The sequence below is a fragment of the Scyliorhinus torazame genome, chromosome 11 (assembly GCF_047496885.1).
Source record: "Scyliorhinus torazame isolate Kashiwa2021f chromosome 11, sScyTor2.1, whole genome shotgun sequence".
Lineage (NCBI taxonomy): Eukaryota > Metazoa > Chordata > Chondrichthyes > Carcharhiniformes > Scyliorhinidae > Scyliorhinus > Scyliorhinus torazame.
The window spans coordinates 62,915,969-62,942,053 of NC_092717.1; the positions used below are offsets into that span (position 1 = coordinate 62,915,969).

A 26,085-nucleotide genomic window follows, 5' to 3' on the forward strand; every position below is an offset into this window, starting at 1 on the left:
GGTGCTAGGATGACACTGCAAGGCTGGCAGGGGCACTGTCAGGGGTGGGAGGCCTTACCATGTGGAGAGGGGTGCTCCCAAAGATTGGGGGGGGGGGGGGGGGGGGGGTCCTAAATGGGGCGGGAAGATCGGGGCAGCCTTGGTGCCTAAATCTGCAAGGAACCTTCTGCTGGTGAGCTTCAGAGAGAAACTCCACAGCCCCCCAAAAAACCAATAAAGTGCCAGAGAAAGCGGAGTGTTTCTCGGCGCTGTAGCCGCCAAGGAACACCCCGCTAAATGCGTCCAAAACTGGACGTATTTTCCGATTGAATCGCGCCCAAAAATTCCAAACTTCCATCAGTGTTCACTGATATCTTCAGAAAATAGCTGGGTTGTACCTGTTTTGTTAAAATAACTCATTCCCACATTTCCGTGAGGAATTTGCGAATTGGTGAAACTTTAAAAATAGTATTGTTTAGAAGGTAACTTTTTCAACTAAATTCAGGTTTGAATCCTATTTTACTCCGGAGTCAGCTATTTATTCCAAATGTTTTATGCAATGGAATAGGGACGGGGTAACAAATAATGTAACATCGTATTAAGCGTGAACATGTATAAATCTGTTACTTTTATTGAAATAAAAGACAGTTCAATGCAAAAGAAAGTTATTAATTCAAGTGTTGTAGCCCCAATTGGGTTCGTTTGTAAGTAAGCGAGACATGTGAAGCATCTATCAAGCTGCTAGTCAATCTGTCCTGCGCTCCCAGCAATTTATTGTGGAGCTGTGATTATTTTTTGCTTCATCTGTTCAGATCTTTCGAATTTTCTTCCAAAGTAAGCGTGGACCATGATTACTGCTTACTGTGACGCTACCATTCCAACTGATTGACTTTCTGCCCGTATTTCATTTCTGTGGCTTCTTTAAAGTTCCCATAAAATACAACACTGATGGCTCTCTCAGCGCGTCGTTGAAATTACCAGGCGTCGCAAATTGCCCAACTTTTATAAATGTCAGGGGCTCTGGTAGAACCTGCGCTTTATTTTCTGGAGATGTAAAAAAAAGTCTTCAGGCCATAATTAGTGCTTTGAAAGAGATTAATTGGAAGTGAGGAAAAGCCATGGAAACACAGCATTGCCATGACAACATCCGATGATGGCTAGATAAGCCTGAGGTGAGACTCAGAGCAGTAGAGCAGAGAGATTCTCCTTCATGAAAACAGCTGTCAGCTTTGTATTCGTGAGTAGTAGATCTATATTGCCGAGTATGTGTATTGCTAGTTCTACTTATGTTCCCAGCTAAAACTTTAAAACAATGACAGTGATACAGTCAGCACAGAGCAGTAAAACCTAGATATTGTTAAAAGCTTTCAAATAATAGAGGTAAGTATAATGATGAGTATTCCAGTTAGTGTCCGAGCTCTGTTCAAAAGTTAAAGAAGTTTGCACCTAATTTTTCAAGTTCTATGTAAGTCAATCTGAGAGAAAAGTTAAACTGTGCACTTTGCTAAGAATGACCAAGGGCATGGTTCATTCAGGAATGGACTGTGAACAAGCCATGTATTGTGAAGCAACGTAACTTCCTACAAGACCACAAAGACTTGTGTTTTCAAAGTGCTGTTTTGCCGTGTACGGTGCAGTCAGGCAAATCAGGGTCTAACTGTAATTAAGGAAGAATGATTTAAGTTAGCCGATTAGCTTTTTTTTCTTTCACAGATGAACAAAGTTTCTTCAGGTCATTGCCCGTTACAATTTTTCTTTAACACCCATCAAATGTGAGTTTTGTTTCAGCAATCGTTGAGCAGTTAGTTCCATGCGTGGAGAAATAGGTGTCGGCAGCAAAGGTTGTACCATAGTTAAACAGATTCCTCTCTTCATTGATACTTTATAATTTTTGTATTATGGATTTGGATAAAGCTGAATGGGACCCGAGATGTTTTTTGCCAGGCTGTGGGAATTTGAACAAATTAGTTGTTAATATGATTCTGAATGTCTGGTTGAGCCTTTTTACTTTGGGGTACTAATGAAATTATGTAACTCTTAGGTTTGTCAATTTATTATCTTGTACAATTTTATAACATGAAGTTGAATCTGGAAGCCCAGCTTATCAATTTTAAAAGAGTAGTCTCGAGATGTGGGTGTCACTGACAAAGCTGGTATTTATTTCCCATCGCTGGTTGCCTGGAGAGAGTGTTTATTTTACAATACAATGAAATCTACTTAGGGTGCTATTTTCTGACCTCATTGCGCTCTCGCTCGAGCAAGACGAGGCCGGTGAATAGCAGGAGAGGCAGAAAATGAGAACTGCGCCGGGCGCCAAACTGTTTGCAATGCAACCGGCCCGCTCCCATAGGAGAAATCGGGATCTCACCGTAGTGTGGTGAGAAACCAATTATCACCACTTAAGCAGCATGATTGCACAGTGGTTAGCACAATTGCTTCACAGCTCCAGGGTCCCAGGTTCGATTCCCGGCTTGGGTCACTGTCTGTGCGGAATCTGCACGTTCTCCCCGTGTATGCGTGGGTTTCCTCCGGGTGCTCCGGTTTCCTCCCACAGTCCAAAGATCTGCAGGTTAGGTGGATTGGCCATGTTAGACCCTGATTTGCCTTACTGCACTGTACACGGCAAAACAGCACTTTGAAAACACAAGTCTTTGTGGTCTTGTAGGAAGTTACGTTGCTTCACAATACATGGCTTGTTCACAGTCCATTCCTGAATGAACCATGCACTTAGTAATTCTTAGTAAAGTTCACAGTTTAATATTCCTCTAAGATTGACTTACATAGAACTTGAAAAATTAGGCCCTTAGTCCAAAAAGGTTAGATGGGGTTACGGGGATAGGGTGGTGATGTGGGCTTAGATAGGTTGATCTTTCCATGGGCCGGTGAAGACTTGATGCGGGGCCTCCCCAGCAAGTGAGTGGTCACGCTGGCGCCGATTAGTACTCCTTTTGGAAAACGTTATCTTGGCGGATGGGCTGTTGAGGGGAGCCGAGGGCGTGAGCAGCATTTTTGCCCACATGAGCCCAGGCATGCTGCCCCTGTACTCGGGGATTGAAGGGGGGGAGTGTTCAGTTGTGGGGGGGGGGGCAACTGCAGGGTGCAGCACCAGTTGGGGGTTGACTGCCACAGGGGCTGGGGGTCTCAGGGCTGGGGTACACCTGCGGAGTGGTGGGGTGGTTGGGGGAGCGCGGATGTTTACTGGTCAGCCATGGCAACTATGGTTGCCATGGTTACTATGGTTCCTGAAACCAGGGGAAACCCCAGCCTGTCTGCCCCACTGACCAACTATAACTCCCAATGACCACGGAGGTCCCTGACGGTGCAGCTGAAGGCTATTGCTAATAGAGAATTGGCAATCACGGTTAAATTAGCACTTCATACATCCCAAGTGGATCCTCGTGGGTGGGCAGACCATGTAGCATATGGGGCTCATTGCCTAACATCCCAATCACACCTTGATGCCTGGACACTCTGCCTGAACACTGCTGGAGGCAGCAGCACAGGCACAGCTGTCAACCTCCGAACACCCAAGTGATGGGTCCCAGCCCCGGACACATATCTGCGGCTGGGTGTCCGTGGGCAGGGCATGTCGGGTGGGTGGGGGGAGGCGAGGCCGCATGTGTGGAGGGATGGGGCATGGGATTGGTGGAACAAAGAACCAGAGGCGTCATACTGGTTGTTCTGAGGGTATTTTAATGTTCCTCGCACAAGTGTACAAAAGTGCCCACGATCACGATGGTGCTGCCCACTATCTCCACCCTCCTTCTCCCCTTCCCCCCCACCCCCAATGCACACTCCACTCCTTACACCCCTCCCACCTCCCCTCATCCCCTCAGTGCCCTTAGCGATCCTCGATGTGCTTGGCCCTCCTTGTTGTACCGTTACGTCTAGGTATGTCCCTGGATGTACATCAGAGGTGGAGGGAGCCAATTGCTTACCTCGTCCCATGGCCTTCGATGCCCCGGAGGGGGTCCTCTGCAGGCGCTGAGGCCGGAGAGCCCCAGCTCACTTGTCGACAGCACATGCACAGCTGTTCCGGATGCTGGCTGCGAGACGCAACCTCATCAGAGGTGTGGAACTCGGAGGAGCTGGTGGCTACCATCGTCAGTGCATAGGATGGGTCCGGATTGCCACCCAGCACCCCCTCCTCCCGGGCAGTGCCCATAGGGCCCAGGGTTTCACCTCTGGATGGAAGGGCAGCTGGTTTGAGCCCTTGCTGCCCCTGCATCATCTGGTTATGCCAGCACTGGCAGCTCCCCAATGCCTGCACCATAGAACAGTACAGCACAGTACAGGCCCTTCAGCCCACGATGTTGTGCCGACCATTTATCCAAATCTAAGATCAACCTAACTTACACCTCTTCAATTTACTGCTGTCCATGTGCCTGTCTAAGAGTTGCTTAAATGTCCCTAATGACTCTGACTCCACCACCTCTGCTTGCAGTGCATTCTACGCACCCATTAGTCTCTGTGTAAAGAACCTACCACTGACATCTCCCCTATACCTTCCTCTAATCACCTTAAAATTATGTCCCCTCGTGACAGCCATTTCCGCCCTGGGGAAAAGTCTCTGGCTATCCACTCTATCCATGCCTCTCATCACCTTGTACACCTCTATCTAGTCACCTCTCTGCCTTCTTCGCTCCAGTGAGAAAAGCCCTAGCTCCCTCAACCTTTCTTCATAAGACATGCCCTCCAGTCCAGGCAGCATCCTGGTAAGTCTCCTCTGTACCCTCTCCAAAGCCTCCACAACCTTCCTATAATGAGGCGACCAGAACAGGACACAATACTCCAAGTGTGGTCTAACTAGCGTTTTATAAAGCTGCAGCAAAACCTCGCGGCTCTTAAACTCAATCCCCCTTTTAATGAAAACCAACACACCATACACCTTCTTAACAACCCTATCAACCTGGGTGGCAACTTTGAGGGATCTATGTACATGGACCTCAAGATACCCCTGTTCCTCCACACTTCCAAGAATCCTGCCTTTAACCCTGTATTCAGCATTCAGATTCGACCATCCAAAATGAATCACTTGATCATTTATCAAGGTTGAACTCCATCTGCCACTTCTCAGCCCACCTCTGCATCCTGCCAATGTCCTGTTGTAACCTGCAACAACCCTCAACACTATCATAGAACATAGAACGATACAGCGCAGTACAGGCCCTTCGGCCCACGATGTTGCACCGACATGGGAAGTCAAAAAACAAAAACCATCTAACCTACACTATGCCATTATCATCCATATGCTTATCCAATAAACTTTTAAATGCCCTCAATGTTGGCGAGTTCACTACTATTGCAGGTGGGGCATTCCACGGCCTCACCACTCTTTGCGTAAAGAACCTACAAGTCTGTGAGGAAGGATAGACAGTTGATAGGTGTAGAAGCCAAGTATTTCAAATACAACTAGTATAGGTAAAAGTTAGCTGTTTAAGCATAAATGTTGAGCCCCACTTTTAATACCCATTTATACAGCATAATTCACGTCACTGCGGCGTGCGGCCCGATCACTGCAGCGTGCGGCCCGGTCACTGTGGCGTGCTGCCCGGTCACTGTGGCGTGCAGCCCGGTCACTGCGGCGTGCTGCCCGGTCACTGCGGCGTGCGGCCCGATCACTGCGGCGTGCAGCCCGGTCACTGTGGCGTGCAGCCCGGTCACTGTGGCGTGCGGCCCGGTCACTGTGACGTGCTGCCCGGTCACTGCAGCGTGCAGCCCGGTCACTGTGACGTGCGGCCCGATCACTGTGGCGTGCGGCCCGATCACTGTGGCGTGCTGCCCGGTCACTGTGGCGTGCTGCCCGGTCACTGTGGCGTGCGGCCCGGTCACTGCAGCGTGCGGCCCGGTCACTGTGGCGTGCGGCCCGATCACTGTGGCGTGCTGCCCGGTCACTGTGGCGTGCTGCCCGGTCACTGTGGCGTGCAGCCCGGTCACTGCGGCGTGCTGCCCGGTCACTGCTGCGTGCGGCCCGATCACTGCGGCGTGCAGCCCGGTCACTGTGGCGTGCAGCCCGGTCACTGTGGCGTGCGGCCCGGTCACTGTGACGTGCTGCCCGGTCACTGCGGCGTGCAGCCCGGTCACTGTGGCGTGCTGCCCGGTCACTGCGGCGTGCTGCCCGGTCACTGTGGTGTGCGGCCCGGTCACTGTGGCGTGCTGCCCGGTCACTGTGGCGTGCGGCCCGGTCACTGTGGCGTGCGGCCCGGTCACTGCGGCGTGCGGCCCGATCACTGTGACGTGCAGCCCGGTCACTGCGGCGTGCTGCCCGATCACTGTGGCGCGCTGCCCGATCACTGTGACGTGCTGCCCGATCACTGTGGCGTGCGGCCCGATCACTGTGGCGCGCTGCCCGATCACTGTGGCGTGCTGCCCGATCACTGCGGCGTGCGGCCCGGTCACTGTGGCGTGCGGCCCGATCATTGTGGCGTGCGGCCCGATCACTGTGGCGTGCTGCCCGATCACTGTGGCGTGCAGCCCGATCACTGTGGCGTGCGGCCCGATCACTGTGGCGTGCTGCCCGATCATTGTGACGTGCGGCCCGGTAACTGCGGCGTACGGCCCGATCACTGTGGCGTGCGGCCCGATCACTGTGGCGTGCGGCCCGATCACTGCGGCGTGCGGCCCGATCACTGCGGCGTGCTGCCCGATCACTGCAGCGTGCAGCCCGGTCACTGCGGCGTGCTGCCCGGTCACTGTGGCGTGCTGCCCGGTCACTGCGGCGTGCAGCCCGATCACTGCGGCGTGCGGCCCGGTCACTGCGGCGTGCTGCCCGATCACTGCGGCGTGCGGCCCGGTCACTGCGGCGTGCGGCCCGATCACTGCAGCGTGCGGCCCGGTCACTGCGGCGTGCGGCCCGATCACTGTGGCGTGCGGCCCGATCACTGTGGCGTGCGGCCCGATCACTGCGGCGTGCGGCCCGATCACTGTGGCGTGCTGCCCGGTCACTGTGGCGTGCGGCCCGGTCACTGTGGCGTGCTGCCCGGTCACTGTGGCGTGCGGCCCGATCACTGTGGCGTGCGGCCCGATCACTGTGGCGTGCGGCCCGATCACTGTGGCGTGCTGCCCGGTCACTGTGGCGTGCGGCCCGGTCACTGCGGCGTGCGGCCCGATCACTGTTGCGTGCAGCCCGGTCACTGCGGCGTGCGGCCCGGTCACTGTTGCGTGCAGACCGGTCACTGCGGCGTGCGGCCCGAACACTGCGGCGTGCGGCCCGAACACTGCGGCGTGCTGCCCGATCACTGTGGCGTGCGGCCCGGTCACTGCCGCGTGCTGCCCGGTCACTGTGGCGTGCGGCCCGATCACTGCGGCGTGCGGCCCGATCACTGCGGCGTGCGGCCCGGTCACTGTGGCGTGCGGCCCGGTCACTGCCGCGTGTTGCCCGGTCACTGTGGCGTGCGGCCCGGTCACTGCCGCGTGCTGCCCGGTCACTGTGGCGTGCGGCCCGGTCACTGCCGCGTGCGGCCCGATCACTGCGGCGTGCGGCCCGATCACTGCGGCGTGCAGCCCGGTCACTGCAGCGTGCGGCCCGGTCACTGCAGCGTGCGGCCCGATCACTGCGGCGTGCGGCCCGATCACTGCGGCGTGCAGCCCGGTCACTTGGCGTGCGGCCCGATCACTGTGGCGTGCGGCCCGGTCACTGCCGCGTGCTGCCCGGTCACTGTGGCGTGCGGCCCGGTCACTGCCGCGTGCTGCCCGGTCACTGCGGCGTGCGGCCCGGTCACTGTGGCGTGCGGCCCGGTCACTGCCGCGTGCGGCCCGATCACTGCGGCGTGCGGCCCGATCACTGCGGCGTGCAGCCCGGTCACTGCAGCGTGCGGCCCGGTCACTGCAGCGTGCTGCCCGATCACTGCGGCGTGCGGCCCGATCACTGCGGCGTGCAGCCCGGTCACTGCGGCGTGCGGCCCGATCACTGCGGCGTGCTGCCCGGTCACTGCAGCGTGCGGCCCGGTCACTGTGGCGTGCGGCCCGGTCACTGTGGCGTGCTGCCCGGTCACTGTGGCTTGCGGCCCGGTCACTGTGGCGTGCGGCCCGATCACTGTGGCGTGCTGCCCGATCACTGTGGCGTGCGGCCCGATCACTGCGGCGTGCGGCCCGGTCACTGCAGCGTGCGGCCCGGTCACTGCAGCGTGCGGCCCGGTCACTGTGGCGTGCGGCCCGATCACTGCGGCGTGCGGCCCGGTCACTGTAGCGTGCGGCCCGGTCACTGTGACGTGCGGCACGTTCACTGCAGCGTGCTGCCCGATCACTGCGGCGTGCTGCCCGATCACTGCAGCGTGCGGCCCGGTCACTGTGGCGTGCGGCCCGGTCACTGTGGCGTGCGGCCCGATCACTGTGGCGTGCTGCCCGATCACTGTGGCGTGCTGCCCGGTCACTGTGGCTTGCGGCCCGGTCACTGTGGCGTGCGGCCCGATCACTGTGGCGTGCTGCCCGATCACTGTGGCGTGCGGCCCGATCACTGCGGCGTGCGGCCCGGTCACTGCAGCGTGCGGCCCGGTCACTGCAGCGTGCGGCCCGGTCACTGTGGCGTGCGGCCCGATCACTGCAGCGTGCAGCCCGGTCACTGCGGCGTGCTGCCCGATCACTGCGGCGTGCTGCCCGGTCACTGTGGTGAGCGGCCCGATCACTGTGGCGTGCGGCCCGGTCACTGCAGCGTGTTGCCCGGTCACTGTGGCGTGCGGCCCGATCACTGCGGCGTGCGGCCCGATCACTGTGGCGTGCAGCCCGATCACTGCGGCGTGCAGCCCGGTCACTGTGGCGTGCGGCCCAGTCACTGTGGCGTGCTGCCCGGTCACTGTGGCGTGCGGCCCGATCACTGTGGCGTGCTGCCCGATCACTGTGACGTGCGGCCCGGTCACTGTGGCGTGCTGCCCGGTCACTGTGGCGTGCTGCCCGATCACTGCGGCTTGCGGTCCGGTCACTGTGGCGTGCGGCCCGATCACTGTGGCGTGCTGCCCGATCACTGAGGCGTGCTGCCCGATCACTGTGACGTGCTGCCCGGTCACTGCGGCGTGCTTCCCGGTCACTGTGGCGTGCGGCCCGATCACTGTGACGTGCTGCCCGATCACTGCGGCGTGCAGCCCGGTCACTGTGACGTGCTGCCCGATCACTGTGACGTGCTGCCCGATCACTGTGACGTGCGGCCCGGTCACTGTGACGTGCTGCCCGATCACTGCGACGTGCTGCCCGGTCACTGCGGCGTGCGGCCCGATCACTGTGGCGTGCGGCCCGGTCACTGCGACATGCTGCCCGATCACTGTGGCGTGCTGCCCGATCACTGTGACGTGCTGCCCGATCACTGCGACGTGCTGCCCGGTCACTGTGGCGTGCTGCCCGATCACTGCGGCGTGCGGCCCGGTCACTGCGGCGTGCGGCCCGATCACTGCGGCGTGCTGCCCGATCACTGTGACGTGCTGCCCGATCACTGTGACGTGCAGCCCGATCACTGCGGCGTGCAGCCCGGTCACTGTGGTGTGCTGCCCAATCACTGCGACGTGCGGCCCGATCACTGCGGCGTGCGGCCCGGTCACTGCGGCGTGCGGCCCGGTCACTGTGACGTGCTGCCCGATCACTGTGGCGTGCAGCCCGGTCACTGTGGCGTGCGGCCCGGTCACTGTGACGTGCTGCCCGATCACTGCGGCGTGCGGCCCGGTCACTGCGGCGTGCGGCCCGATCACTGTGGCGTGCTGCCCGGTCACTGCGGCTTGCGGCCCGGTCACTGTGGCGTGCGGCCCGATCACTGTGGCGTGCGGCCCGGTCACTGCGGCGTGCGGCCCGATCACTGTGGCGTGCGGCCCGATCACTGTGGCGTGCGGCCCGGTCACTGTGACGTGCTGCCCGATCACTGCGGCGTGCGGCCCGGTCACTGCGGCGTGCGGCCCGATCACTGTGGCGTGCTGCCCGGTCACTGCGGCTTGCGGCCCGGTCACTGCGGCGTGCGGCCCGATCACTGCAGCGTGCTGCCCGGTCACTGCGGCGTGCTGCCCAGTCACTGTGGCGTGCGGCCCGGTCACTGCGGCGTGCAGCCCGATCACTGCGGCGTGCGGCCCGATCACTGCGGCGTGCTGCCCGATCACTGTGACGTGCGGCCCGGTCACTGCGGCGTGCGGCCCGATCACTGTGGCGTGCAGCCCGGTCACTGTGGCGTGCGGCCCGGTCACTGTGGCATGCAGCCCGGTCACTGCGGCGTGCGGCCCGGTCACTGTGGCGTGCAGCCCGGTCACTGTGGCGTGCAGCCCGGTCACTGTGGCGTGCGGCCCGATCACTGCGGCGTGCGGCCCGATCACTGTGGCGTGCAGCCCGGTCACTGTGGCGTGCTGCCCGGTCACAGTGGCGTGCGGCCCGGTCACTGCGGCGTGCGGCCCGATCACTGTGGCGTGCGGCCCGATCACTGTGGCGTGCAGCCCGGTCACTGCGGCGTGCGGCACGTTCACTGCGGCGTGCGGCCCGATCACTGTGGCGTGCAGCCCGATCACTGTGGCGTGCAGCCCGGTCACTGCGGCGTGCGGCCCGATCACTGTGGCGTGCAGCCCGATCACTGTGGCGTGCAGCCCGGTCACTGCGGCGTGCGGCCCGATCACTGTGGCGTGCGGCCCGGTCACTGCGGCGTGCTGCCCGATCACTGTGGCGTGCTGCCCGATCACTGTTGCGTGCAGCCCGGTCACTGCAGCGTGCAGCCCGATCACTGCGGCGTGCAGCCCGGTCACTGTGACGTGCGGCCCGGTCACTGTGACGTGCTGCCCGATCACTGTGACGTGCAGCCCGATCACTGCGGCGTGCAGCCCGGTCACTGTGACGTGCGGCCCGGTCACTGCCGCGTGCTGCCCGGTCACTGCGGCGTGCGGCCCGGTCACTGTGGCGTGCGGCCCGGTCACTGCCGCGTGCGGCCCGATCACTGCGGCGTGCGGCCCGATCACTGTGGCGTGCGGCCCGATCACTGCGGCGTGCGGCCCGATCACTGCGGCGTGCTGCCCGATCACTGCAGCGTGCAGCCCGGTCACTGCGGCGTGCTGCCCGGTCACTGTGGCGTGCTGCCCGGTCACTGCGGCGTGCAGCCCGATCACTGCGGCGTGCGGCCCGGTCACTGCGGCGTGCTGCCCGATCACTGCGGCGTGCGGCCCGGTCACTGCGGCGTGCGGCCCGATCACTGCAGCGTGCGGCCCGGTCACTGCGGCGTGCGGCCCGATCACTGTGGCGTGCGGCCCGATCACTGTGGCGTGCGGCCCGATCACTGCGGCGTGCGGCCCGATCACTGTGGCGTGCTGCCCGGTCACTGTGGCGTGCGGCCCGGTCACTGTGGCGTGCTGCCCGGTCACTGTGGCGTGCGGCCCGATCACTGTGGCGTGCGGCCCGATCACTGTGGCGTGCGGCCCGATCACTGTGGCGTGCTGCCCGGTCACTGTGGCGTGCGGCCCGGTCACTGCGGCGTGCGGCCCGATCACTGTTGCGTGCAGCCCGGTCACTGCGGCGTGCGGCCCGGTCACTGTTGCGTGCAGACCGGTCACTGCGGCGTGCGGCCCGAACACTGCGGCGTGCGGCCCGAACACTGCGGCGTGCTGCCCGATCACTGTGGCGTGCGGCCCGGTCACTGCCGCGTGCTGCCCGGTCACTGTGGCGTGCGGCCCGATCACTGCGGCGTGCGGCCCGATCACTGCGGCGTGCGGCCCGGTCACTGTGGCGTGCGGCCCGGTCACTGCCGCGTGTTGCCCGGTCACTGTGGCGTGCGGCCCGGTCACTGCCGCGTGCTGCCCGGTCACTGTGGCGTGCGGCCCGGTCACTGCCGCGTGCGGCCCGATCACTGCGGCGTGCGGCCCGATCACTGCGGCGTGCAGCCCGGTCACTGCAGCGTGCGGCCCGGTCACTGCAGCGTGCGGCCCGATCACTGCGGCGTGCGGCCCGATCACTGCGGCGTGCAGCCCGGTCACTTGGCGTGCGGCCCGATCACTGTGGCGTGCGGCCCGGTCACTGCCGCGTGCTGCCCGGTCACTGTGGCGTGCGGCCCGGTCACTGCCGCGTGCTGCCCGGTCACTGCGGCGTGCGGCCCGGTCACTGTGGCGTGCGGCCCGGTCACTGCCGCGTGCGGCCCGATCACTGCGGCGTGCGGCCCGATCACTGCGGCGTGCAGCCCGGTCACTGCAGCGTGCGGCCCGGTCACTGCAGCGTGCTGCCCGATCACTGCGGCGTGCGGCCCGATCACTGCGGCGTGCAGCCCGGTCACTGCGGCGTGCGGCCCGATCACTGCGGCGTGCTGCCCGGTCACTGCAGCGTGCGGCCCGGTCACTGTGGCGTGCGGCCCGGTCACTGTGGCGTGCTGCCCGGTCACTGTGGCTTGCGGCCCGGTCACTGTGGCGTGCGGCCCGATCACTGTGGCGTGCTGCCCGATCACTGTGGCGTGCGGCCCGATCACTGCGGCGTGCGGCCCGGTCACTGCAGCGTGCGGCCCGGTCACTGCAGCGTGCGGCCCGGTCACTGTGGCGTGCGGCCCGATCACTGCGGCGTGCGGCCCGGTCACTGTAGCGTGCGGCCCGGTCACTGTGACGTGCGGCACGTTCACTGCAGCGTGCTGCCCGATCACTGCGGCGTGCTGCCCGATCACTGCAGCGTGCGGCCCGGTCACTGTGGCGTGCGGCCCGGTCACTGTGGCGTGCGGCCCGATCACTGTGGCGTGCTGCCCGATCACTGTGGCGTGCTGCCCGGTCACTGTGGCTTGCGGCCCGGTCACTGTGGCGTGCGGCCCGATCACTGTGGCGTGCTGCCCGATCACTGTGGCGTGCGGCCCGATCACTGCGGCGTGCGGCCCGGTCACTGCAGCGTGCGGCCCGGTCACTGCAGCGTGCGGCCCGGTCACTGTGGCGTGCGGCCCGATCACTGCAGCGTGCAGCCCGGTCACTGCGGCGTGCTGCCCGATCACTGCGGCGTGCTGCCCGGTCACTGTGGTGAGCGGCCCGATCACTGTGGCGTGCGGCCCGGTCACTGCAGCGTGTTGCCCGGTCACTGTGGCGTGCGGCCCGATCACTGCGGCGTGCGGCCCGATCACTGTGGCGTGCAGCCCGATCACTGCGGCGTGCAGCCCGGTCACTGTGGCGTGCGGCCCAGTCACTGTGGCGTGCTGCCCGGTCACTGTGGCGTGCGGCCCGATCACTGTGGCGTGCTGCCCGATCACTGTGACGTGCGGCCCGGTCACTGTGGCGTGCTGCCCGGTCACTGTGGCGTGCTGCCCGATCACTGCGGCTTGCGGTCCGGTCACTGTGGCGTGCGGCCCGATCACTGTGGCGTGCTGCCCGATCACTGAGGCGTGCTGCCCGATCACTGTGACGTGCTGCCCGGTCACTGCGGCGTGCTTCCCGGTCACTGTGGCGTGCGGCCCGATCACTGTGACGTGCTGCCCGATCACTGCGGCGTGCAGCCCGGTCACTGTGACGTGCTGCCCGATCACTGTGACGTGCTGCCCGATCACTGTGACGTGCGGCCCGGTCACTGTGACGTGCTGCCCGATCACTGCGACGTGCTGCCCGGTCACTGCGGCGTGCGGCCCGATCACTGTGGCGTGCGGCCCGGTCACTGCGACATGCTGCCCGATCACTGTGGCGTGCTGCCCGATCACTGTGACGTGCTGCCCGATCACTGCGACGTGCTGCCCGGTCACTGTGGCGTGCTGCCCGATCACTGCGGCGTGCGGCCCGGTCACTGCGGCGTGCGGCCCGATCACTGCGGCGTGCTGCCCGATCACTGTGACGTGCTGCCCGATCACTGTGACGTGCAGCCCGATCACTGCGGCGTGCAGCCCGGTCACTGTGGTGTGCTGCCCAATCACTGCGACGTGCGGCCCGATCACTGCGGCGTGCGGCCCGGTCACTGCGGCGTGCGGCCCGGTCACTGTGACGTGCTGCCCGATCACTGTGGCGTGCAGCCCGGTCACTGTGGCGTGCGGCCCGGTCACTGTGACGTGCTGCCCGATCACTGCGGCGTGCGGCCCGGTCACTGCGGCGTGCGGCCCGATCACTGTGGCGTGCTGCCCGGTCACTGCGGCTTGCGGCCCGGTCACTGTGGCGTGCGGCCCGATCACTGTGGCGTGCGGCCCGGTCACTGCGGCGTGCGGCCCGATCACTGTGGCGTGCGGCCCGATCACTGTGGCGTGCGGCCCGGTCACTGTGACGTGCTGCCCGATCACTGCGGCGTGCGGCCCGGTCACTGCGGCGTGCGGCCCGATCACTGTGGCGTGCTGCCCGGTCACTGCGGCTTGCGGCCCGGTCACTGCGGCGTGCGGCCCGATCACTGCAGCGTGCTGCCCGGTCACTGCGGCGTGCTGCCCAGTCACTGTGGCGTGCGGCCCGGTCACTGCGGCGTGCAGCCCGATCACTGCGGCGTGCGGCCCGATCACTGCGGCGTGCTGCCCGATCACTGTGACGTGCGGCCCGGTCACTGCGGCGTGCGGCCCGATCACTGTGGCGTGCAGCCCGGTCACTGTGGCGTGCGGCCCGGTCACTGTGGCATGCAGCCCGGTCACTGCGGCGTGCGGCCCGGTCACTGTGGCGTGCAGCCCGGTCACTGTGGCGTGCAGCCCGGTCACTGTGGCGTGCGGCCCGATCACTGCGGCGTGCGGCCCGATCACTGTGGCGTGCAGCCCGGTCACTGTGGCGTGCTGCCCGGTCACAGTGGCGTGCGGCCCGGTCACTGCGGCGTGCGGCCCGATCACTGTGGCGTGCGGCCCGATCACTGTGGCGTGCAGCCCGGTCACTGCGGCGTGCGGCACGTTCACTGCGGCGTGCGGCCCGATCACTGTGGCGTGCAGCCCGATCACTGTGGCGTGCAGCCCGGTCACTGCGGCGTGCGGCCCGATCACTGTGGCGTGCAGCCCGATCACTGTGGCGTGCAGCCCGGTCACTGCGGCGTGCGGCCCGATCACTGTGGCGTGCGGCCCGGTCACTGCGGCGTGCTGCCCGATCACTGTGGCGTGCTGCCCGATCACTGTTGCGTGCAGCCCGGTCACTGCAGCGTGCAGCCCGATCACTGCGGCGTGCAGCCCGGTCACTGTGACGTGCGGCCCGGTCACTGTGACGTGCTGCCCGATCACTGTGACGTGCAGCCCGATCACTGCGGCGTGCAGCCCGGTCACTGTGACGTGCGGCCCGGTCACTGCCGCGTGCTGCCCGGTCACTGCGGCGTGCGGCCCGGTCACTGTGGCGTGCGGCCCGGTCACTGCCGCGTGCGGCCCGATCACTGCGGCGTGCGGCCCGATCACTGCGGCGTGCAGCCCGGTCACTGCAGCGTGCGGCCCGGTCACTGCAGCGTGCTGCCCGATCACTGCGGCGTGCGGCCCGATCACTGCGGCGTGCAGCCCGGTCACTGCAGCGTGCGGCCCGATCACTGCGGCGTGCTGCCCGGTCACTGCAGCGTGCGGCCCGGTCACTGTGGCGTGCGGCCCGGTCACTGTGGCGTGCTGCCCGGTCACTGTGGCTTGCGGCCCGGTCACTGTGGCGTGCGGCCCGATCACTGTGGCGTGCGGCCCGATCACTGTGGCGTGCTGCCCGATCACTGTGGCGTGCGGCCCGATCACCGCGGCGTGCGGCCCGGTCACTGCAGCGTGCGGCCCGGTCACTGCAGCGTGCGGCCCGGTCACTGTGGCGTGCGGCCCGATCACTGCGGCGTGCGGCCCGGTCACTGTGGCGTGCGGCCCGGTCACTGTGACGTGCGGCACGTTCACTGCAGCGTGCTGCCCGATCACTGCGGCGTGCTGCCCGGTCACTGCAGCGTGCGGCCCGGTCACTGTGGCGTGCGGCCCGGTCACTGTGGCGTGCGGCCCGATCACTGTGGCGTGCTGCCCGATCACTGTGGCGTGCTGCCCGGTCACTGTGGCTTGCGGCCCGGTCACTGTGGCGTGCGGCCCGATCACTGTGGCGTGCTGCCCGATCACTGTGGCGTGCGGCCCGATCACTGCGGCGTGCGGCCCGGTCACTGCAGCGTGCGGCCCGGTCACTGCAGCGTGCGGCCCGGTCACTGTGGCGTGCGGCCCGATCACTGTGGCGTGCGGCCCGGTCACTGTGGCGTGCGGCCCGGTCACTGCAGCGTGCAGCCCGGTCACTGCGGCGTGCTGCCCGATCACTGCGGCGTGCTGCCCGGTCACTGTGGTGAGCGGCCCGATCACTGTGGCGTGCGGCCCGGTCACTGCAGCGTGCTGCCCGGTCACTGTGGCGTGCGGCCCGATCACTGCGGCGTGCGGCCCGATCACTGTGGCGTGCTGCCCGGTCACTGTGGCGTGCTGCCCGGTCACTGTGGCGTGCGGCCCGGTCACTGTGACGTGCAGCCCGATCACTGCGGCGTGCAGCCCGGTCACTGTGGCGTGCGGCCCAGTCACTGTGGCGTGCTGCCCGGTCACTGTGGCGTGCGGCCCGATCACTGTGGCGTGCTGCCCGATCACTGTGACGTGCGGCCCGGTCACTGTGGCGTGCTGCCCGGTCACTGTGGCGTGCTGCCCGATCACTGCGGCTTGCGGTCCGGTCACTGTGGCGTGCGGCCCGATCACTGTGGCGTGCTGCCCGATCACTGAGGCGTGCTGCCCGATCACTGTGACGTGCTGCCCGGTCACTGCGGCGTGCTTCCCGGTCACTGTGGCGTGCGGCCCGATCACTGTGACGTGCTGCCCGATCACTGCGGCGTGCAGCCCGGTCACTGTGACGTGCTGCCCGATCACTGTGACGTGCTGCCCGATCACTGTGACGTGCGGCCCGGTCACTGTGACGTGCTGCCCGATCACTGTGACGTGCTGCCCGGTCACTGCGGCGTGCGGCCCGATCACTGTGGCGTGCGGCCCGGTCACTGCGACATGCTGCCCGATCACTGTGACGTGCAGCCCGATCACTGCGGCGTGCAGCCCGGTCACTGTGGTGTGCTGCCCAATCACTGCGACGTGCGGCCCGATCACTGCGGCGTGCGGCCCGGTCACTGCGGCGTGCGGCCCGATCACTGTGGCGTGCAGCCCGGTCACTGTGGCGTGCGGCCCGGTCACTGTGACGTGCTGCCCGATCACTGCGGCGTGCGGCCCGGTCACTGCGGCGTGCGGCCCGATCACTGTGGCGTGCTGCCCGGTCACTGCGGCTTGCGGCCCGGTCACTGTGGCGTGCGGCCCGATCACTGTGGCGTGCTGCCCGATCACTGTGACGTGCGGCCCGGTCACTGTGGCGTGCTGCCCGGTCACTGTGGCGTGCTGCCCGATCACTGCGGCTTGCGGTCCGGTCACTGTGGCGTGCGGCCCGATCACTGTGGCGTGCTGCCCGATCACTGAGGCGTGCTGCCCGATCACTGTGACGTGCTGCCCGGTCACTGCGGCGTGCTTCCCGGTCACTGTGGCGTGCGGCCCGATCACTGTGACGTGCTGCCCGATCACTGCGGCGTGCAGCCCGGTCACTGTGACGTGCTGCCCGATCACTGTGACGTGCTGCCCGATCACTGTGACGTGCGGCCCGGTCACTGTGACGTGCTGCCCGATCACTGCGACGTGCTGCCCGGTCACTGCGGCGTGCGGCCCGATCACTGTGGCGTGCGGCCCGGTCACTGCGACATGCTGCCCGATCACTGTGACGTGCAGCCCGATCACTGCGGCGTGCAGCCCGGTCACTGTGGTGTGCTGCCCAATCACTGCGACGTGCGGCCCGATCACTGCGGCGTGCGGCCCGGTCACTGCGGCGTGCGGCCCGGTCACTGTGACGTGCTGCCCGATCACTGTGGCGTGCAGCCCGGTCACTGTGGCGTGCGGCCCGGTCACTGTGACGTGCTGCCCGATCACTGCGGCGTGCGGCCCGGTCACTGCGGCGTGCGGCCCGATCACTGTGGCGTGCTGCCCGGTCACTGCGGCTTGCGGCCCGGTCACTGTGGCGTGCGGCCCGATCACTGTGGCGTGCGGCCCGGTCACTGCGGCGTGCGGCCCGATCACTGTGGCGTGCGGCCCGATCACTGTGGCGTGCGGCCCGGTCACTGTGACGTGCTGCCCGATCACTGCGGCGTGCGGCCCGGTCACTGCGGCGTGCGGCCCGATCACTGTGGCGTGCTGCCCGGTCACTGCGGCTTGCGGCCCGGTCACTGCGGCGTGCGGCCCGATCACTGCAGCGTGCTGCCCGGTCACTGCGGCGTGCTGCCCAGTCACTGTGGCGTGCGGCCCGGTCACTGCGGCGTGCAGCCCGATCACTGCGGCGTGCGGCCCGATCACTGCGGCGTGCTGCCCGATCACTGTGACGTGCGGCCCGGTCACTGCGGCGTGCGGCCCGATCACTGTGGCGTGCAGCCCGGTCACTGTGGCGTGCGGCCCGGTCACTGTGGCATGCAGCCCGGTCACTGCGGCGTGCGGCCCGGTCACTGTGGCGTGCAGCCCGGTCACTGTGGCGTGCAGCCCGGTCACTGTGGCGTGCGGCCCGATCACTGCGGCGTGCGGCCCGATCACTGTGGCGTGCAGCCCGGTCACTGTGGCGTGCTGCCCGGTCACTGTGGCGTGCGGCCCGGTCACTGCGGCGTGCGGCCCGATCACTGTGGCGTGCGGCCCGATCACTGTGGCGTGCAGCCCGGTCACTGCGGCGTGCGGCACGTTCACTGCGGCGTGCGGCCCGATCACTGTGGCGTGCAGCCCGATCACTGTGGCGTGCAGCCCGGTCACTGCGGCGTGCGGCCCGATCACTGTGGCGTGCAGCCCGATCACTGTGGCGTGCAGCCCGGTCACTGCGGCGTGCGGCCCGATCACTGTGGCGTGCGGCCCGGTCACTGCGGCGTGCTGCCCGATCACTGTGGCGTGCTGCCCGATCACTGTTGCGTGCAGCCCGGTCACTGCAGCGTGCAGCCCGATCACTGCGGCGTGCAGCCCGGTCACTGTGACGTGCGGCCCGGTCACTGTGACGTGCTGCCCGATCACTGTGACGTGCAGCCCGATCACTGCGGCGTGCAGCCCGGTCACTGTGACGTGCGGCCCGGTCACTGCCGCGTGCTGCCCGGTCACTGCGGCGTGCGGCCCGGTCACTGTGGCGTGCGGCCCGGTCACTGCCGCGTGCGGCCCGATCACTGCGGCGTGCGGCCCGATCACTGCGGCGTGCAGCCCGGTCACTGCAGCGTGCGGCCCGGTCACTGCAGCGTGCTGCCCGATCACTGCGGCGTGCGGCCCGATCACTGCGGCGTGCAGCCCGGTCACTGCAGCGTGCGGCCCGATCACTGCGGCGTGCTGCCCGGTCACTGCAGCGTGCGGCCCGGTCACTGTGGCGTGCGGCCCGGTCACTGTGGCGTGCTGCCCGGTCACTGTGGCTTGCGGCCCGGTCACTGTGGCGTGCGGCCCGATCACTGTGGCGTGCTGCCCGATCACTGTGGCGTGCGGCCCGATCACCGCGGCGTGCGGCCCGGTCACTGCAGCGTGCGGCCCGGTCACTGCAGCGTGCGGCCCGGTCACTGTGGCGTGCGGCCCGATCACTGCGGCGTGCGGCCCGGTCACTGTGGCGTGCGGCCCGGTCACTGTGACGTGCGGCACGTTCACTGCAGCGTGCTGCCCGATCACTGCGGCGTGCTGCCCGGTCACTGCAGCGTGCGGCCCGGTCACTGTGGCGTGCGGCCCGGTCACTGTGGCGTGCGGCCCGATCACTGTGGCGTGCTGCCCGATCACTGTGGCGTGCTGCCCGGTCACTGTGGCTTGCGGCCCGGTCACTGTGGCGTGCGGCCCGATCACTGTGGCGTGCTGCCCGATCACTGTGGCGTGCGGCCCGATCACTGCGGCGTGCGGCCCGGTCACTGCAGCGTGCGGCCCGGTCACTGCAGCGTGCGGCCCGGTCACTGTGGCGTGCGGCCCGATCACTGTGGCGTGCGGCCCGGTCACTGTGGCGTGCGGCCCGGTCACTGCAGCGTGCAGCCCGGTCACTGCGGCGTGCTGCCCGATCACTGCGGCGTGCTGCCCGGTCACTGTGGTGAGCGGCCCGATCACTGTGGCGTGCGGCCCGGTCACTGCAGCGTGCTGCCCGGTCACTGTGGCGTGCGGCCCGATCACTGCGGCGTGCGGCCCGATCACTGTGGCGTGCAGCCCGATCACTGCGGCGTGCAGCCCGGTCACTGTGGCGTGCGGCCCAGTCACTGTGGCGTGCTGCCCGGTCACTGTGGCGTGCGGCCCGATCACTGTGGCGTGCTGCCCGATCACTGTGACGTGCGGCCCGGTCACTGTGGCGTGCTGCCCGGTCACTGTGGCGTGCTGCCCGATCACTGCGGCTTGCGGTCCGGTCACTGTGGCGTGCGGCCCGATCACTGTGGCGTGCTGCCCGATCACTGAGGCGTGCTGCCCGATCACTGTGACGTGCTGCCCGGTCACTGCGGCGTGCTTCCCGGTCACTGTGGCGTGCGGCCCGATCACTGTGACGTGCTGCCCGATCACTGCGGCGTGCAGCCCGGTCACTGTGACGTGCTGCCCGATCACTGTGACGTGCTGCCCGATCACTGTGACGTGCGGCCCGGTCACTGTGACGTGCTGCCCGATCACTGTGACGTGCTGCCCGGTCACTGCGGCGTGCGGCCCGATCACTGTGGCGTGCGGCCCGGTCACTGCGACATGCTGCCCGATCACTGTGACGTGCAGCCCGATCACTGCGGCGTGCAGCCCGGTCACTGTGGTGTGCTGCCCAATCACTGCGACGTGCGGCCCGATCACTGCGGCGTGCGGCCCGGTCACTGCGGCGTGCGGCCCGATCACTGTGGCGTGCAGCCCGGTCACTGTGGCGTGCGGCCCGGTCACTGTGACGTGCTGCCCGATCACTGCGGCGTGCGGCCCGGTCACTGCGGCGTGCGGCCCGATCACTGTGGCGTGCTGCCCGGTCACTGCGGCTTGCGGCCCGGTCACTGTGGCGTGCGGCCCGATCACTGTGGCGTGCGGCCCGGTCACTGCGGCGTGCGGCCCGATCACTGTGGCGTGCGGCCCGATCACTGTGGCGTGCGGCCCGGTCACTGTGACGTGCTGCCCGATCACTGCGGCGTGCGGCCCGGTCACTGCGGCGTGCGGCCCGATCACTGTGGCGTGCTGCCCGGTCACTGCGGCTTGCGGCCCGGTCACTGTGGCGTGCGGCCCGATCACTGCGACGTGCGGCCCGATCACTGTGACGTGCGGCCCGGTCACTGCGGCGTGCGGCCCGATCACTGTGGCGTGCAGCCCGGTCACTGTGGCGTGCGGCCCGGTCACTGTGGCATGCAGCCCGGTCACTGCGGCGTGCGGCCCGGTCACTGTGGTGTGCAGCCCGGTCACTGTGGCGTGCAGCCCGGTCACTGTGGCGTGCGGCCCGATCACTGCGGCGTGCGGCCCGATCACTGTGGCGTGCAGCCCGGTCACTGTGGCGTGCTGCCCGGTCACTGTGGCGTGCGGCCCGGTCACTGCGGCGTGCGGCCCGATCACTGTGGCGTGCGGCCCGATCACTGTGGCGTGCAGCCCGGTCACTGCGGCGTGCGGCACGTTCACTGCGGCGTGCGGCCCGATCACTGTGGCGTGCAGCCCGATCACTGTGGCGTGCAGCCCGGTCACTGCGGCGTGCGGCCCGATCACTGTGGCGTGCAGCCCGATCACTGTGGCGTGCAGCCCGGTCACTGCGGCGTGCGGCCCGATCACTGTGGTGTGCGGCCCGGTCACTGCGGCGTGCTGCCCGATCACTGTGGCGTGCTGCCCGATCGCTGTTGCGTGCAGCCCGGTCACTGCAGCGTGCAGCCCGATCACTGCGGCGTGCAGCCCGGTCACTGTGACGTGCGGCCCGGTCACTGTGACGTGCTGCCCGATCACTGTGACGTGCAGCCCGATCACTGCGGCGTGCAGCCCGGTCACTGTGACGTGCGGCCCGGTCACTGCGGCGTGCAGCCCGGTCACTGCGGCGTGCAGCCCGATCACTGTGACGTGCGGCCCGGTCACTGTGACGTGCGGCCCGATCACTGCGGCGTGCGGCCCGGTCACTGCGGCGTGCGGCCCGATCACTGTGGCGTGCTGCCCGGTCACTGCGGCGTGCGGCCCGGTCACTGCGGCGTGCGGCCTGATCACTGTGGCGTGCAGCCCGGTCACTGTGGCGTGCGGCCCGATCACTGTGGCGTGCGGCCCGATCACTGTGGCGTGCAGCCCGGTCACTGTGGCGTGCTGCCCGATCACTGTGGCGTGCGGCCCGATCACTGCGGCGTGCTGCCCGATGACTGCGGCGTGCGGCCCGGTCACTGTGGCGTGCGGCCCGATCACTGTGGCGTGCGGCCCGATCACTGTGGCGTGCAGCCCGGTCACTGTGGCGTGCTGCCCGATCACTGCGGCGTGCTGCCCGATCACTGTGGCGTGCTGCCCGATGACTGCGGCGTGCGGCCCGGTCACTGTGGCGTGCAGCCCGGTCACTGTGGCGTGCGGCCCGATCACTGCGGCGTGCGGCCCGATCACTGTGGCCAGCGGCCCGATCACTGCGGCGTGCGGCCCGTTCACTGTGGCGTGCGGCCCGATCACTGTGGCGTGCTGCCCGATCACTGCGGCGTGCGGCCCGATCACTGCGGCGTGCTGCCCGGTCACTGTGACGTGCTGCCCGATCACTGTGGCGTGCTGCCCGATCACTGCGGCGTGCGGCCCGATCACTGTGGCGTGCGGCCCGGTCACTGCGGCGTGCGGCCCGGTCACTGCAGCGTGCTGCCCGGTCACTGTGACGTGCTGCCCGGTCACTGTGGCGTGCAGCCCGGTCACTGTGGCGTGCTGCCCGGTCACTGCGGCGTGCTGCCCGGTCACTGTGGCGTGCTGCCCGATCACTGTGGCGTGCTGCCCGGTCACTGTGACGTGCTGCCCGGTCACTGTGGCGTGCGGCCCGGTCACTGGGACGTGCTGCCCGGTCACTGTGGCGTGCTGCCCGGTCACTGTGGCGTGCTGCCCGGTCACTGTGGCGTGCTGCCCGGTCACTGTGACGTGCTGCCCGGTCACTGCGGCGTGCAGCCCGATCACTGTGACGTGCTGCCCGGTCACTGTGGCATGCTGCCCGGTCACTGCGGCGTGCGGCCCGGTCACTGCGGCGTGCTGCCCGGTCACTGCGGCGTGCTGCCCGATCACTGTGGCGTGCGGCCCGGTCACTGTGGCGTGCGGCCCGGTCACTGTGGCGTGCGGCCCGGTCACTGTGACGTGCGGCCCGGTCACTGTGGCGTGCGGCCCGGTCACTGTGACGTGCTGCCCGGTCACTGTGGCGTGCGGCCCGGTCACTGTGGCGTGCGGCCCGGTCACTGTGGCGTGCGGCCCGGTCACTGCGGCGTGCTGCCCGGTCACTGCAGCGTGCGGCCCGGTCACTGAGGCGTGCTGCCCGGTCACTGAGGCGTGCTGCCCGGTCACTGCGGCGTGCGGCCCGGTCACTGCAGCGTGCGGCCCGGTCACTGCGGCGTGCTGCCCGGTCACTGCGGCGTGCAGCCCGGTCACTGCGGCGTGCTGCCCGGTCAATGCGGCGTGCGGCCCGGTCACTGCGGCGTGCGGCCCGGTCACTGTAGCGTGCTGCCCGGTCACTGCGGTGTGCTGCCCGGTCACTGCGGCGTGCGGCCCGGTCACTGCGGCGTGCGGCCCGGTCACTGTGGCGTGCAGCCCGATCACTGAGGCGTGCAGCCCGATCACTGTGGCGTGCAGCCCGATCACTGTGGCGTGCGGCCCGATCACTGTGGCGTGCAGCCCGGTCACTGTGGCGTGCTGCCCGATCACTGTGGCGTGCGGCCCGATCACTGCGGCGTGCTGCCCGATGACTGCGGCGTGCGGCCCGGTCACTGTGGCGTGCGGCCAGATCACTGTGGCGTGCGGCCCGATCACTGTGGCGTGCAGCCCGGTCACTGTGGCGTGCTGCCCGATCACTGCGGCGTGCTGCCCGATCACTGTGGCGTGCTGCCCGATGACTGCGGCGTGCGGCCCGGTCACTGTGGCGTGCAGCCCGGTCACTGTGGCGTGCGGCCCGATCACTGCGGCGTGCGGCCCGATCACTGTGGCGTGCGGCCCGATCACTGCGGCGTGCGGCCCGTTCACTGTGGCGTGCGGCCCGATCACTGTGGCGTGCTGCCCGATCACTGTGGCGTGCGGCCCGATCACTGCGGCGTGCTGCCCGGTCACTGTGACGTGCTGCCCGATCACTGTGGCGTGCTGCCCGATCACTGCGGCGTGCGGCCCGATCACTGCGGCGTGCGGCCCGGTCACTGCGGCGTGCGGCCCGATCACTGTGACGTGCTGCCCGATCACTGTGGCGTGCTGCCCGATCACTGCGGCGTGCTGCCCGATCACTGCGGCGTGCTGCCCGATCACTGCAGCGTGCGGCCCGATCACTGTGGCGTGCTGCCCGATCACTGCGGCGTGCGGCCCGGTCACTGCGGCGTGCGGCCCGGTCACTGCGGCGTGCTGCCCGGTCACTGTGACGTGCTGCCCGGTCACTGTGGCGTGCAGCCCGGTCACTGTGGCGTGCTGCCCGGTCACTGCGGCGTGCTGCCCGGTCACTGTGGCGTGCTGCCCGATCACTGCGGCGTGCTGCCCGGTCACTGTGACGTGCTGCCCGGTCACTGTGGCATGCGGCCCAATCACTGTGACGTGCTGCCCGGTCACTGTGGCGTGCTGCCCGGTCACTGTGACGTGCTGCCCGGTCACTGTTGCGTGCGGCCCGGTCACTGGGACGTGCTGCCCGGTCACTGTGGCGTGCTGCCCGGTCACTGTGGCGTGCTGCCCGGTCACTGTGGCGTGCTGCCCGGTCACTGTGACGTGCTGCCCGGTCACTGCGGCGTGCAGCCCGATCACTGTGACGTGCTGCCCGGTCACTGTGGCATGCTGCCCGATCACTGCGGCGTGCGGCCCGGTCACTGCGGCGTGCTGCCCGGTCACTGCGGCGTGCTGCCCGATCACTGTGGCGTGCGGCCCGGTCACTGTGGCGTGCGGCCCGGTCACTGTGGCGTGCGGCCCGGTCACTGTGGCGTGCGGCCCGGTCACTGTGGCGTGCGGCCCGGTCACTGTGGCGTGCGGCCCGGTCACTGAGGCGTGCTGCCCGGTCACTGCGGCGTGCAGCCCGGTCACTGCGGCGTGCGGCCCGGTCACTGCAGCGTGCGGCCCAGTCACTGCGGCGTGCTGCCCGGTCACTGCGGCGTGCGGCCCGGTCACTGTGGCTTGCGGCCCGGTCACTGTGGCGTGCGGCCCGATCACTGTGGCGTGCTGCCCGATCACTGTGGCGTGCGGCCCGATCACCGCGGCGTGCGGCCTGGTCACTGCAGCGTGCGGCCCGGTCACTGCAGCGTGCGGCCCGGTCACTGTGGCGTGCGGCCCGATCACTGCGGCGTGCGGCCCGGTCACTGTGGCGTGCGGCCCGGTCACTGTGACGTGCGGCACGTTCACTGCAGCGTGCTGCCCGATCACTGCGGCGTGCTGCCCGGTCACTGCAGCGTGCGGCCCGGTCACTGTGGCGTGCGGCCCGGTCACTGTGGCGTGCGGCCCGATCACTGTGGCGTGCTGCCCGATCACTGTGGCGTGCTGCCCGGTCACTGTGGCTTGCGGCCCGGTCACTGTGGCGTGCGGCCCGATCACTGTGGCGTGCTGCCCGATCACTGTGGCGTGCGGCCCGATCACTGCGGCGTGCGGCCCGGTCACTGCAGCGTGCGGCCCGGTCACTGCAGCGTGCGGCCCGGTCACTGTGGCGTGCGGCCCGATCACTGTGGCGTGCGGCCCGGTCACTGTGGCGTGCGGCCCGGTCACTGCAGCGTGCAGCCCGGTCACTGCGGCGTGCTGCCCGATCACTGCGGCGTGCTGCCCGGTCACTGTGGTGAGCGGCCCGATCACTGTGGCGTGCGGCCCGGTCACTGCAGCGTGCTGCCCGGTCACTGTGGCGTGCGGCCCGATCACTGCGGCGTGCGGCCCGATCACTGTGGCGTGCAGCCCGATCACTGCGGCGTGCAGCCCGGTCACTGTGGCGTGCGGCCCAGTCACTGTGGCGTGCTGCCCGGTCACTGTGGCGTGCGGCCCGATCACTGTGGCGTGCTGCCCGATCACTGTGACGTGCGGCCCGGTCACTGTGGCGTGCTGCCCGGTCACTGTGGCGTGCTGCCCGATCACTGCGGCTTGCGGTCCGGTCACTGTGGCGTGCGGCCCGATCACTGTGGCGTGCT

At 67.1% G+C, this 26,085-nt stretch overlaps 1 protein-coding gene across 2 annotated transcripts in view; it reads left to right on the forward strand.

Annotated features, from left to right (window-relative positions):
• Positions 1 to 1,096: 1,096 nt before the first annotated feature.
• Positions 1,097 to 26,085, forward strand: part of ppp1r17 (protein phosphatase 1 regulatory subunit 17) — a 190,713-nt gene continuing 165,724 nt past the window's right edge. The window contains exon 1 of one of the 2 annotated variants that reach the window (XM_072467368.1): positions 1,097 to 1,216. The gene's annotated coding sequence lies outside the window, so the exon portion shown is untranslated. Of the gene's footprint in view, positions 1,217 to 1,259; positions 1,360 to 26,085 lie in introns of those variants that run through there. The other variant, XM_072467369.1, reaches the window with a different exon arrangement.